Source organism: Meles meles, chromosome 9, assembly GCF_922984935.1.
Source record: "Meles meles chromosome 9, mMelMel3.1 paternal haplotype, whole genome shotgun sequence".
Lineage (NCBI taxonomy): Eukaryota > Metazoa > Chordata > Mammalia > Carnivora > Mustelidae > Meles > Meles meles.
This window is the reverse complement of record NC_060074.1, coordinates 41,050,237-41,064,046: the sequence shown is the minus strand read 5'-3', so window position 1 is coordinate 41,064,046 and position 13,810 is coordinate 41,050,237.

Genomic DNA, 13,810 nt, shown 5'->3' with positions numbered 1-13,810 from the left:
GCAGGATCCTTCCTGCCCCCCACCTCCCATCAGTACCTCCAAAGCACGATTCTGTCTTTCGTCACCGTGGAGGAGTTTGGTCTACTCCTGAACTTCAAATAAGCAGAATCATAGGATATGAACTCCTGCTTCTGGCTTTTGTTGCTGTTCCACGTTCCAGGAGATATTATCCACATTGCTGCATGTGACAGCTCATTTGTTTTTTATTGCTGAATATTATTGTGACATGAATACATCACACTCAACCATTCTGCTGTCCATTTTGCCATTTACCTGTGTCTGTTGGCGTTATTTCTAGAATTTCTATGAATCCAGCTCCTGTGAATATTTTTTTTAAAGATTTATTTATTTATTTGACAGAGATCACAAGTAGGCAGAGAGGCAGGCAGAGAGAGGGGAAGGGAAGCAGGCTCCCCGCGGAATGGAGAGCCTGACGCGGGGCTCGATCCCAAGACCCTGGGATCATGACCTGAGCCGAAGGCAGAGGCTTTAACCCACTGAGCCACCCAGGCGCCCTCCTGTGAATATTCTTGAGCATGTCGTTTGGTGAACAGACCCTCTAGCTTCTCTTGGTTATAAATTCGACAACAGAACTGCGAGGTCAGAGGGGAGGCAGACGGTAGCTTCTGGAGATGCTGCTGAGCCGTCTTCCCAAGGGTTCGTTCCAGTTCCTACTCTGAGGAGCAGTGTGAGTGTTCCAGTTGCCCTACATCCTCTCCCACACCGGTCATTGCTAGTCTTTTGTTTTCTAGGCATCCTGAGAAGTCTGTAACGGTGTCTTACTGTGGTTGCATTTCCATGACTAACACAGTTGAGTAGACTTTCATGTTTTGTGACCAAAGGAATATCCTCTTTTTTGAATGGTCTGCTCAATTTTCTTTGCCCATTTTTTAGAGGGGTCTATATCTTTATTTTTGTTTGATGTGTGTATCCAAGATAAACATCCTTTGTCAGATATGGGTAATGGTACCGCAAGATGAAGCGTTCATGGGTTTTCTCTCCCCACCCTGTGACTGTAAATCCCAGGACAGCAGTGGCTGTGTTTTGTTCACCAGTGCACTTCTAAAACCTAGCACCACCGTGCCTAGCACACAACAGGAATGAGGTATTTGGTTTCAGTCACCTGGGATTTCTGGGATAGAGTTAACAGGGAGTATCTTTTTTTTTTTTTTTTAAGATTTTATTTATTTGATAGAGATCACAAGTAGGCAGAGAGGGGTGGGAGGCCGACTCCTCGCTGAGCAGAGAGCCTGATGCAGGGCTCGATCGCAGGACCCTGGGATCATGACCTGAGCTGAAGGCAGAGGCTTTAACCCATGGAGCCACCCAGGCGCCCCGACAGGGAGTATTTTTACTCCCAGTCTCCCACCCTCAATTTTCTGTGCCCTGCAATGTAATGTAGCAACAGAAGGTAGTCGCGTCCCATGACACTTGAAACTTCCTTCCTAGCTGACTTCCTGTTAGCATCTGCCAATGGGAGGCACTTTTGTGAGATGCAAGGGGGAAGGGGAGAAGTGACCCTTTCTGACAGCTAAGAGCATCAGGGACTCAGGGTCAGGCGGTGGTGGCTTTACGCACAGCCACATCGAGTTGAAAGTCCAGGCTCTATGTCCTTTCCAAGAGCCTCGGTCAACAGCGCTACAGCCTCTGGGGAATCTTTCTCCAGCCCTGGCTGACGTCAATCGCCTAGGTGTGGTTGTCAATTTATGTGCAAACTTCCCTTCTTTGCTCCTTCAATCCTTCAGACATCCTAAAACAGACCCTTGCACTAAATCTCTTCTGTCTGAATACCTTGAGCGAACTCTGTTTCCAAGTCAGACCCTGACCCATACAAAGCTTTGTACCTGGAGTGGTCCTGAGAAACAGGCCCTCGAAGATGTGTTTCTGAATTTTGGCTCACCACCATGTTGGAGTTTGAATTGCAGGGAAGACCTCACTGCCAGTGGAAAATCTGATCCGGTAACGTATGGCATACTGTGTGTTAAGACTATTGGGTTGTTTTTGCATGAAATGGCTATTGAAGACAAGGCTTAAAAGATCAAGTAGATATGCACTTGACGCTTACGGTGGTGATGAAGATCAACAGGACAGTGCAATGGACCGGCTACTTTTTACTGCATTTGGGTGCTCGCAGAAAACGACAAGTTCAGGCTTTCACTTTGAAAGCCATGTCAGGATCAGAAAACTAGAGCTCTTCTTTGGCAGTCTTAAAGAAATATCATTTCTTGTGGCTACAGGGCATACCTGGCTGCAAACCAGGCCTCAAGTTTGTGTGAGTTGCAGAAACACAGTCTTGAATTCATAGCCATGCCCATTCTCTTAGGTGAAACCTATGGCACTGACTGGAAAGCAGTGAGACGCTGAGATTGGGAATGGGGAGAGTTGGGTAGACAGATTCAAACAATCTGAGACTCTTCCACTCACAAATCCTTTGGCCTCCCTTGCAGGAGCAGCAGACTCCTTAGAGAAATGGCTAATTTCAAATCTGGGAAAGGAAAAGTAGAGGAAGAGCCTGGAACATCTCATGCCTAAGTAAGGAAGTGCTAACAAAATGATGGGGGTGTAGCAAAAGGACACAAAAGCCAACTTGGAGGGCACCAAAGGAACATGCGCATGCACGGAAGATGTTACCAGGTTGTAACATACAGAGTGCGCACATGCACATGTATGTGGAATGTGCTTCCTTAGAGTGCGGATGAGTTCGGCAAGCATAAGAATCAACTGCTGCTACAACTAGTGCATGAGAGTCTGATGAGGAGGCATGCCTGGGGGGCTCTGTCAGTTGAGCATCTGTCTTTGGCTCAGGTCACGATCCCAGGGTCCTGGGATGGAGCCCCATGTTGGGCTCCCTGCTCAGTCGGGAGCCTGCTTCTAACCTCGCCCTCTCCCTCTGCCCCTCCTCCCTACTCATGCCCTCTCTCTTTCAAATAAATAAAATCTTTAAAAATTTTTTTGATAAGGAATTAGATGTTTATAAAGTCTCAAAGGATCTCCCATAAAAAAAGAATCATTAGAGTGGAGAAACCTGGCAGACAAACCTAAGTCAAGGGATTTTTTTTTAAGGTTTTATTTATTTATTTGACAGAGACACACACAGTGGGAGAGGGAACACAAGCAGGGGGAGCGGGAGAGGGAGAAGCAGGCTTCCCGCCAAGCAGAGACCCCATGCAGGGCTCGATCCCAGGACCCTGGGATCGTGACCTGAGCCGAAGGCAGACGCTTAATGACCGAGCCACCCAGGTGCTCCCAAGGGATTAAAATTAACATCACCAGTAATGGTTCAAACCAACATCCTCAATGATATAATACATCAAGGACAGAACATTACTTCTGTATTATTCCTGCCCAATTGCATAATCTCAACCAAATCCTGAGAAAACACCAGACCACCCCAAATTGAGGGCATTCTACAAAACCACCATTCTGCACCACTGTCAAGATACGAAAGACAAAGACAGACAGAGAAACTGTTCCAGATGAGAGGAGACTCAAGAACATGACAACCAAATACAAAAAGTGATCATTGATGGCATCCTGCACCTTTTTGTTTCCTCCTTATAAACGATATTAGCGGAACAATTGGTGAAATATGAATGAAACCTAGATATTAATTATCCTATCATTTATTTCCCAATTTTAATAATTACACTGTGGTTATATAAGAAAATGTCCTTATTTCAAGGAAACACACCCTGAAATGTTTAGGGGTAAAGAATATAATGTCTGCAGCTTGCTTCCAATTGGTTCATAAAAAAAAAATAGTTATGGAGAGTCATTATTGAGAAAAACGGATTACCCAGAAAAACTGATAAAGCAGATGTGACAAGATGTTAGCAGGTGGGAGTGAAAGTCAAGTTGGAGTTCTTTCTACCATTCTTTCAAGTTCTAAGTCTTGAATTATTCAAAGTTAAGGTCCCCTCTTCCCCCCAAAGTCACTCCTTTTCAATGACAAATGCAATAATAGGACATACACAATGACCACTGAGGAATGTTAAAAACTGCCACATGAATGGTCAACAGAGAGGTATTAATAGGTGAGTCAAAAAGGGCCAGCCAGCCAATCCTGCCTGCGGATAAGACTGATGGGACGCGACAGGACGCACACCATGCCCGTAGTTAAGTCTTCCTGGACGGGGAGGGGAGAATCTGAATGTAGTCAAGCCTCTAGCTCTGACTCCTAATTTACAGAAAATGTGAGAGAGATGAACAAACTGACACTACAAAGATGCTCCTTGGAGCACCTGGGAGGCTCAGTGGGTTAAGGCCTCTGCCTTCGGCTCAGGTCATGGTCCCGGGGTCCTGGGATCGAGCCCCGCATCGGGCTCTCTGCTCGGCGGGGAGCCTGCTTCCCTTCCTCTCTCTCTGCCTACTTGTGATCTCTATCAAATAAATAAATAAAATCTTTAAAAAAAAAAAAAAGGGATGCTCCTTGCTGAATCCAAAATACGGGATGGTCCATGGATAAATAATCCAGTTTTTTCAACTTTGTTTATGAGGAGGAACTAGATTGCACCAAATGCAATCCATGAGCTCATTTGGATTTTGATTCAAACTTTTGTAAAAAGACACCTTTAAGACAATCTGAGAAAATCATGTATGGACTGGGTTTAGATATTATTAATCAACACTGTTAATGTAACAAAATCTCTCTCTCTGTCAAATAAATAAATAAAATCTTTAAAAAAAAAAAAAAAAAAAAGGCTTCCTTATCAAGGTGCCTGGCTGGCTTAGTTAGAAGAGCATGCATCTCTTGATGGAGTTTTGAGTTTGAGCCCCATGCTGGATGTAGAGCTAATCTAAATAAAATTAAAAAAAAAAAAAAAAGACCCACTGAGCCACCCAGGCGCCCTTCGGCTCAGGTCATGGTCTCAGGGTCCTGGGATCGAGCCCCGCGTCGGGCTCTCTGCTCAAGCGGGGAGCCTGCTTCCTTCTCTCTCTCTCTGCCTGCCTCTCTGCCTACTTGTGATCTCTGTCTGTCAAGTAAATAAATAAAAATCTTAAAAAAAAAAAAAAGACATCCTTATCTGTTACCATGCACATTAAAATATGTGAGCGGCCTATCTAGGACTTCTCTTAAAATAGTCTGAAGAAAGTGGGGAAGTGCCTGGGTGGCTCAGTTGGTTAAGCAGCTGCCTTTGGCTCAGCTCAGGTCATGATCCTGGGGTCCTGGGACTGAACCCTGAATTATCGGGCTCTCTGCTCTGCAAGGAGGCTGCTCTCCCTGCTTGTGCTTTTTGGTTCAGGTCATGATCCCAGGGTCCTAGGATCGAGGCCCACATCGGGCTCCCTGCTCAGCAGGTCCTTCTCTCCCCCAACCCCCAGATTGTGTTCCCTCTTTCTCTAATAAATAAATCTTTTTAAAGGGGGGGGCACCTGGGTGGCTCAGTCAGTTAAGTGTCTGACTCTTGATTTTCGCTCAGGTCATGTTCTCAGGGTTGTGTGATCAAGTCCCGTATCAGGGTCCACACTGGCTTAAGATTCTCTCTCTCCCTTTCCCCACCCTCCCCCCTCAAAAAAAAGTCTAAGAAAAAAAGATAAAATAAATAAAAATTGGTAAACTATTGAAGCTAGGTTATATTAGGTAGAAGTTTGTTACGCTAGTTGCTTTAACTATTTGTGTCCCCAAAGTTCATATGTTGAAGCACTCTAATGATGGTGCTTGGAAATGGGGCCTTTGGGAGGTGATTAGGGTTAGATTAGGTAGTGAGGGTGGGGCCTTCAATACCTAAAGAAAGATGATTTTTAAAAGAGCAAAAGATAATAAAGGATTAGTACCCAAAATGTATAAAGAACTGATACAACTCAACAAATGGGCAGAAGACATGAACAGACATTTCTCCAAAGAAGACAGGCAACAGACACATGAAAAGATACTCAAAATCACTCATCAAGGAACTGCAAATCAAAACCACAATGAGATACCACCTCATACCTGTCAGATGGGCTAGAATGAGAACACAAGAAACAACAGGTGTTGGTAAGGATGCAATTAGAAAAAGAATCCTCTTGCATTGTTGGTGGGGATGCAAACTGGTGCAGCCACTACAGAGAACAGGATGGAGCCCTCCAAAAATTAAAACTAGAACCATCCTATGACCCAGTAATTGCTACTGGGTATTTACCCAAAGAATACAAAAGCACTCATTTAAAGGGATATGCACACATCTGTTTATAGTAGCATTATCTACAATAGTCAAATTATGAAAGCAACCCAAGCATCCATCAATACATGAATGGATACAGATGTGGTAAAAATACATACAATGGGGGCGCCTAGGTGGCTCAATAGGTTAAGCCTTTGGTTCAGGTTATGATCTCAGGGTCCTTGGATGGAGCCCCGCATCGGGATCTCTACTCAGCAGGGAGCCTGCTTCCCCGCACCCCCATCTGCCTCTCTGTCTCCTTGTGATCTCTGTCAAATAAGTAAAATCTTTAAAAAAAAAAAAAATACAATGGAGTATTATTCAGCCATGAAAAATGAAATCTTGCCATTTGCAACAATGTGGATGGAACCAGAGTATAATGCTAAGTGAAGTCAGAGAAAGACAAATACCATACGATTTCACTCATACGTAGAATTTAAGAAACAAAACAAAAAACAAATGAGAAAAAGAAAAAAAAAAGAGATAAACTAAGAAACAGGCTCATAACTAAAGAACAAACTGATGGTTACCAGAGGGGAGGTGGGTGGGAGGATGGATGAAATAGGTGAAGGGGATTAAGAGTGCACTCACTCTGAACACTAAATGTATAGAACTGTTGAATCACTATATTGTACCCCTGAAACTACAGTAACACTGCATGTTAACTATACTGGAAATAAAATTAAAATCTGGGTGGCTCAGTGGTTTAAGCCGCTGCCTTCGGCTCGGGTCATGATCTCAGGGTCCTGGAATCGAGTCCCACATCCGGCTCTCTGCTCGGCGGGGAGCCTGCTTCCCTCTCACTCTCTCTGCCCGCCTCTCTGCCTACTTGTGATCTCTCTCTGTCAAATAAATAAATAAAATCTTTAAAAAAAAATCTTAATAAAAATAAATTCTTTTTAAAATTTTTCATTTATTTGACAGAGATCACAAATAGGCAGAGAGGCAGGCAGAGAGAGAGAGGGAAGCAGGCTCCCCGCTGAGCAGAGAGCCCAATGCGGGGCTCGATCCCTGCCTGCCTCTCTGCCTACTTGTGATCTGTCAAAAAATAAATAAAATCTAAAAAAAAAAAAAAAGAAGAAAAAGAAAAATACAGGAGCTCTCTCTGCCACCCAAGGACACAGCGAGAAGATAGCTGTCTCCAAACCAGGAAGAGGACCCTCACTAGACACAGAATCTGCTGGCACTTAGATCCGGAGACTTCCCAGACACTTCTAAGATACTAGTCTACTTCTCCGTATGTTTGAAAATTTTCATTTAAAACAAAAACTGAACTTGGCAGGGGAAAGTTAAAGACAAAGGTTACAATAACCTCAGGACTATTAAGGACTCAGACCCCTCAGGAATGATGGTTCAGGTGACCCCACCACCTGAGGGGCTGGCAGGGGGCAAAAGAACATGGAACAGGTATAAGGAAAGAAGCTGTACAAGTATCACCCATAGCCTTGGGAGGTGGTACAGAACAAGAACTGTAGTTATGTATATTCTATTCTATTCACTGCTTATTTCAGGTGGTATTACCCTCTTCTCAAGATTTTATATTCAAGTTTTCTCTACATCCGACATGGAGTTCAAATTCACAACTCCGAGATCAAGAGTTGCATGCTCCCTCAACTGAGCCAGCCAGGGACCCGTCTCCTTGCTTCTTTTATATACATGTATTTGTAGATATAAACCAATTTTTCTATTTTTCCATATTCGTATTCACACTCACACACACAGAGTATCCAGATGAGATTTAAGTGAACTGGAGAAACATTAGTTTCACTTAGAAATGGAGAGAATGATGGGATCACTGGATATGGTGTTAATGGTTTCCCTACAATTACTGGTTGATCCTTCAGTAACCTTAACTTTCCCCATTTTGCTATCAACATTTTCAACACCAACTTTTTTTTTTTTTTTTTTTTCATTTGACTGAGTGTTGACCGGAACCCTGACCCACTTACGGCTTAATTTCATGTTACCGAAGAGTCAGGTAAGTGACAGCGGCTCACCATACTTGTATTTCAGCTTCAGCCGGCTTCAGTGAAACTGCGAAGGATGATTATCAGGCATCATCCAGACGCCACGCTGGAACCCAAGTGCTGAATCTGAAGACACCCCAGTCAGCAGCGTGCTGCAAGGACGTGCAGATGCACGCGCAGGTCGCACTCACACACTCTGGAGGTGTGAGCTGAATGAAACTTCACAGATCATCAGGCAGGCGATGGTTCCCCACTCTGACTGCCTACTCAGTACTTCAAAATAATGTCCAGTGCTGGGTCCCACTCCAAATTAGAAACTCTGGGTCATGGAGGTCAAGGGCTGATTTTGACTCCAAGTTCCACAGGTGATCTGGTGCTAGCTAACACACAGCCTCCCAGGACCCACACTGCCTAAGGGCTACTTCTTTGCACTAATTTCAAGGTGTCCAACAGAAACTTTACCCCTATTAGCGCTCTATTACACCTACATGAACCCCAAAACGCCCTTCTCCCTGGCACAATGGCCTACAAATCGTGTTTACCAAGCATTTATGCACTGGGCACTAAACTATGCACTTGCGTTTTAAGTTAATGATCACAACAACTTGACAGTTTCCATTTCGCAGATGAGGAAACAAATGCTTGCCCAACGTAGGTGGTAGGACCGGCATTCCAATCTGACAGCTTGACCCCAGGAACTGGGGTCAAAACCACTTGCAGGTTTACTCCACACAGCACCTTAAACAAACAAACAAACTGGGAGATGCCAGACACAGCAAGGCTGGGCCTTTGGAAACTGCTCTGGGTTCCCAGCTCCGCACGAGAATGGAAACAGAACCTGTTCTGAGCCTCCTCATTGGAAAAGACTGAAATCCTCAGTCCTCGGGCCAAATGTTTGTAGTTGCTAAGATTCTTTTCCCATGGTCAGCATGCACAAACTATCCCAAACCCTTGCAACTTCAAAACAGAAGAGCGGAGAAAATTAGCATTAGAAACTGCTAACTACCAATGCAATATCCATTCTCCTCAGTTCTTAGAAACAGAATCCCAGTGGTATTTGGGGTGGTAAAGCAGTCAACTAAAATCCTGAAATTTTCAGTCCTTCTTGCAATAATTACGTATTTATGATCCAATTAAGACTTAAGATGTTGGGTGGGGCTCCCAAAAAAGCCCCTTATAGAGATTTGAGTAAGGCGGAAGGAGCATTCATTTTGCCCCACCCCAGTCCTTCCTCCTGCCTGGAATACAGGATTTGATGATTGGTGCTCTAGCAGTCACCTTGGACCATGAATGTCCCTGAATATGAAAGCCACAATCAGGATGGTTTAAAAAAAAAAAAAAAAAAAAAAAGGAACCCAGGTCCCTGAACAACATGCCAGGCTCCGAACTTTACTTGAGAAATAAACCATCTGTTTAAGTCACGTTGTTTGCTTTTTGTCTTATACGCAGCCAAACCTAATACTGACCCACTGACAATTTTCAGGACCATTTCTCATGCTAAAAGAGAAATTCAAAGGGAAAAATAATTTCTGGTCAAGGGACACTAGTCCACCACTCCCATACTTGGGGGGACAAGTAAACAATCTTTAGGAAATAAACAATGGCTCTGCTTAAGACCAACTGAACTGAGTACTGAAGCTATTCTGAATTTCACCCTCATGCTGTCATCTGTTTGCCAGCAACGAAATGAGTGCAGTGATAGATTTTAGGCTACAGAGCAACAATGAGGGAAAGAGCCCACTTCTCTTCCCTTGCTTCCTGGCATCTATGTGCTATTCCTCCCATACCGTGAAGCATAGCAATGCTGTTTTAGTTGCAAAACACTCCCACTTATTAATCCTTGGAGGGAAACTCTATTCTCGAAGGTTCCCGGTCTGCAACTGGCACTACCAAGAGAGCTGTATAGGTTCATCATTCCCAGGACATCTAATGACATCCCGAAAAGAAACATCACACATCTGATTGCTTCAAGGTTCCCAGGCTCCCTACTGTCCCAGCAAGCAGCACAGCCTCATTAGGAATTGCCTGCACTCAAGCAGGGCCAAATCCATCTCCAGAGTCAGGCTGTTTCTTTTTGCTCCATGAAACCTATCAACTAGGAGCCCAACTTCCATCCAGAATGTGCTCTTGGTTGGTTATAACTTAAACTGTTTGGAATGTGCATGCCTGATGGGAAATTCTACTTCCCAGACTGGAAGCACAAGAGAGAAACAGCTTCATTTCACAGTGGCATTTCTGTCAGTCCTACAGACTTTTAATTTTTATTAATAATGCAGAGGGCATTTTATATAAAATAATTTCAAATTTTTTACCTGATCAATTTGAAAAAAAAAAGTGTTTATGAAAGGACCCACTTATTACATATTTATAAAATGATTGCCGAGGAGAGAAATAACTAAGATAAAGCCAGAGGTACTACTATCCTGAAATTTAAAAATAATCCCTCAATTTAGAGCCACTGAAGAGTTAAAGTTCCTTGATGTATATGCATAGACTCATCTTATGCAGATAATTACCCTAAGCGGCAACATCTCCCACCCCACATGCTCTTCCTACAACGTGACCTTATTTCTTCCATCAAGGATAGAGAGAGTCCGATGTTCCCAGCCTCCTGAGTCTCAGTGGGTGTGTGGGGACTTTGACAGAATAAAAGTACCACAGAAGTGACACTATGTAACCTCTGAATTCAGGTCACAGATGGTGATACAAACTCTGCTTGGTTCTCCTCTGGTGGGGAGCCAACTGCCACCTAAGCAGCCCACGTACTCTGAAAATATCGTGAAGAGGACCCATGACCATGAACCCAACTGAGCTCCTAGCCAACAGCCAGAATCAGCCAGAATCAGCTGCCGGTCACGAGTGATCAATCTTGGCCAGCCAACCTTTTCGAACCTTCCCAAGATTGAATCCCAGCTGACATTTGACCACAATCAGAGGCGGCCCCACAGGAGAACTGTCCAGATGAGCCCTTCCCCAAAATCATGACTCATAAAACTACCAAAATGGAGGGGTTAAGTAAGTATGGAGTAATTTGTTAGGCAGCAACAGTAACCAGAACACCAACTATCTAGGGGAAAGTCTCCATAATAAAACTATCTTGTCTGGGTATGTTTTTTAAGCCTCGAAATTAAACAAACTATGTACAAAAGAAATACTTTGAAACTCAGAAAAAGGGTGCCTAGGCAGCTCAGTTGGTTAAGCAACTGCCTTTGGCTTAGGTCAGGATTCCAGACCCCGAGGATCGAGCCCCGTGTCAGGCTCCCAGCTCCATAGGGAGTCTACTTCTCCCTCTGACCTTCCCCCCTCTCATACTCTCTCTTAAATAAAGAAAATCTTAAAAAAGAAAAAAAAAATATATATATATGTAAACTCAGAAAAAGTTAAGATAATTTGCTAGTTAGGTTTATAGAAAGGGATATAACGTGGTGGCTGGAAGTCAATGAACAGATGGGTGTGTGAAAAAGCGCAGAACTTAGACAGAGGAACATTCCTAGGGAACAGTGGTTTCTTTCCACTAAGTGGGAAATTCCTCAAGTAGAAGCAAGGTTCCTGGTTAAATAAATGGAATGTTCCATGATAAAAATGACTTTGCTACCCCAAATACACCTACCCCACCCCAAATGTTGTCCTTTAATTTTTTATTTATTTTTATTTTCCCTAAAAAAGCACACAGTGGAGTCTAGTTTGGAAGGTGTGGGCAGGCTATGACAGGCACATTCAGAGGGTGTGTCTGTGGTATGAGGGCAGAAGACCAACCACGAGTCAGCAGAAAGGACAGTGAAAGGAATAAAGACACTTGGTCAAACTTACCTGTGTTTATCTTGACCTCTACAGTCCTAAATACAGAACCAGCCAGAGTTCTACAGCCTGGCCAGAAAAGCTATGGCTGCCTCCATATCTCGAGTGCTCACGTATTGGGAGCGTCTTCAAGGTGCCAAGAGAACGGTTTAGTGCAAGACTTCAGCCTTGACAAAAGCTACAAGAGGTGCTCAGACAGAATACCACCATGTTTTATTTAAGTTCTTTTTTATTTTCCTCCACACTGGCAAAAGTTCCGGGGGAGCTTAAAGTTTTGTAAACATTTTAACTATCCCTCTTTCCCCACCCCCCACTTTTGAATTTACAAAGCAAAGGAGAGCAGGAGTCCCAACTTTTAATGGTTCCCCATCTCCTCATGCTATTTGATCCAAAAACTATATACAAGTTTGTAGCAGTCTCTGTATAGTTATTATACATGTTTGAGAGGGAGGGGGGCAAGAAGGGATAGGGAGAATGGAGATCCAAAAGAATAAAAATAGAAACCAAATATAATCAGCCAAAACCAAAATGCTCTCAGAGCAACTCCAGCCTTCTTCAGGCAATGATGACAGAAAGAAAAGGTGCTCTACCAGGAGCCACCCGAACCACAGCACTTCTCACACAGGGACGGATGGTCCAATGGCTCCAGACCAAAGTGTGATTGGCAATTCCAGGTGATGTTCTGCGGGGGCTGGGGGAGGCAGGAAGAGTACTGGTTTATAAATAGGGCTTGAATACATTTATAATTGAAGTGAAGGGGTATTAGGAGGCCATGATCAGAAGCCAGAACCAGGCTTCTCTCTCCCATTCTCTCCCATCCCCTCCATCCCACTGCATTCTCCTGTGTAGTGGTTTCCATGGATGCAGGTCTTAAAGATGGTTAGGTTTTGTATGTTTTCTTTTCAGAAAAGGCAAGCAATTTGCCATTCCAGAATCTTTAAACAAAACCTTTTGGGGCCACAGCAAGACACACACGCAATGCTCTGAGGAACCAGATGAAATTCCGGGCTTTTATCAGAAGCAAAAGTTTATCCCTATCCAAAATGAAATTATACAAATTCATACATATGGTAAAGATCCTAGCTGCCTCTTAAACGAGACAAATTTTCAGCAGAAAGGCCCAAAACAAACTGGTCCTAGTCCTCTGAAGTAAAAATATTTATGGGAAAAATCAGTTTTTGTAAGAAAGGAAAAATTAAAGAGTAAGTCCTTCTCCCAGGCCATAAGGTTTCCTTTGTCCAATCAGGTTGGAGAATGCCAAGGGAGAAGTCAGCTTGCTTGGAAGTCACTATCTAATGAAGAAAAAAATGAATCCTTTCTCCGAAAGGATGCTCAGAAAGAACAGGCGAGGGGTGTGCAACATCAAACCAATCCAATCTAAACTCCACCCCACTCAGGGCCTCTTTGATGCAATCCCAAAGTTAGCAGTGGCAAGGCAGCCGTCAGACTGGGGGCACTCTGACTGTCTTGTTGGACACTCAAGTCACAGTCCATGTAATGGTGTTGCTGGCCAATGTCTGTTACCATTAACTCTCTTCATGATTGCACCAGTTAGACCCCTTACCCTTATGGGGCGTTAAAAAGAACAACATAGAAGGGGAAAAAGTGACATAAGAAAGTAAATAGCTATTGGCAGATCCCAACATACTTTCTGGGACACAGTAGATGAAATCACGGCACAGTAAACAGGTGCTGCCCAAAATCAGCCTTGTTGGGGAGTAATCCCAACTGCCACCCCCAAGACACAGGGTCCGGTCCACTTATCTACAGTCTGAGATGCTCACCAACAAAAACAGTTTAAAGAATCTTGGACACAAAGGGCTAGAAGAAAAAGCCTGAGATGATCGGTTCTGTGATTTGTTGCAGAGTGATAAAGAGTAAATGGTGAGTAAGTGTTGTGTC